This window comes from Myotis davidii, unplaced genomic scaffold (genome assembly GCF_000327345.1).
Source record: "Myotis davidii unplaced genomic scaffold, ASM32734v1 scaffold2844, whole genome shotgun sequence".
Taxonomy (NCBI): domain Eukaryota; kingdom Metazoa; phylum Chordata; class Mammalia; order Chiroptera; family Vespertilionidae; genus Myotis; species Myotis davidii.
In genome coordinates this window covers 8,744-10,185 of record NW_006295196.1, presented here as the reverse complement: position 1 = coordinate 10,185, position 1,442 = coordinate 8,744, and positions in this window count along the sequence as shown.

Sequence of the window (1,442 nt, the reverse complement as noted above, 5' to 3'; positions counted from 1 at the left end):
ATCATAGTAAAACAAAGACTTATATTTTTGATATTTATTTTATATATTTAAATGCCATTTAACACAAAAAAATCAACCAAAAAATTGAGTTCACATGTCAACTCTGACACGTGTGTCAGAGGTTCGCCATCACTGTCCTAGTTTATGAGTCCATGCTCAATCAGTGAGACATACCGGGAAGCATTTATATTGATTTTATGCTCTATCCACTGAGCCAAACCGGTTTTGGAAAGATTTATATTTTTGATATTTATTTAATATACTTAAATGCCATTTAACAAAAATCAACCAAAAAATTGAGTTCACATGTCAACTCTGACACGTGTGTCAGAGGTTCGCCATCACTGTCCTAGTTTATGAGTCCATGCTCAATCAGTGAGACATACCGGGAAGCATTTATTTATTGATTTTAGAGACAGCAAGGGAGAGAGAGAAACAAAGAGAATGAGGCATTGATGTGCTGTTCTGCCCATCTGTGCATTCATTGTTTTTCCCCTTCATGTGCCCTGATGGGTGATCAAAACCACAACCTTGGGGCATGAGGGCCACATGCTCAACGACTGAGCCACCTGGACAGGATTCTGAATTTGTTTATTAATTTCAGGAGCTCATAGTGGGATCTTGACAAATTTCTCTATGGAGGGTCATGTCATCTCCTAACATCAACATCTCTTATGATTCTTTGTGGTTCATAGTGACAGGTGTAATGTCTTATCTTTAATTTCTTTTTTTACTTATTTGAGGCTTGGGTTTTGTTTGTGTGTTTTTGCTTTAGTGTAGCTAACAGCTTGCACATTTTTATACCTTTTTTTGAAATATACCTTTTAGGTATTCCTTTCTTTTGTCTTTTATTTATGTTTGGTCTAATATTTATGGTTTCTTTCCTCTGAAACCTTTGGTTTACTTTCCTGTTGTGTTTCTAGTTTCCTGATGTGCCATTTTATGTTCCTTGAGATTTTTTGTGACAATGTAGTCATTTATCTCTGTAACATTTCTCCTTAGAATTACATTTTCTTTCTTTTTTTTAAAAATATATCTACTGATTTTTTACACAGAGGAAGGGAGAGAGAGGGATAGAGAGAAACATTGATGATAGAAAAACATCGATTCAGCTGCCTCCTGCGCACTCCCTACTGGGGATGTGCCCGCAACCACGGTACATGCCCTTGACCGAAATTGAAACTGGGACCCTTCAGTCCTCAAGCCAGTGCTCTATCCACTGAATCAAAGGGCTCTGTTAAATTTCAAGAGACTTACTGAACTTAAGCAATAAGAAATAAATTTCCCTAGCCTGAAGTACACAGCCCAAACCTGTCTCAGAGAGATGATCTCAGTGAAGTAATGTCACTGTGAAACTCTGGGCCAGGGAATGATTTCCAAAGGCCTTTTCCAATCTACTCAGAGCCAACTGATCATAAGTGCTAAAGCAGTGCATGGTCAGC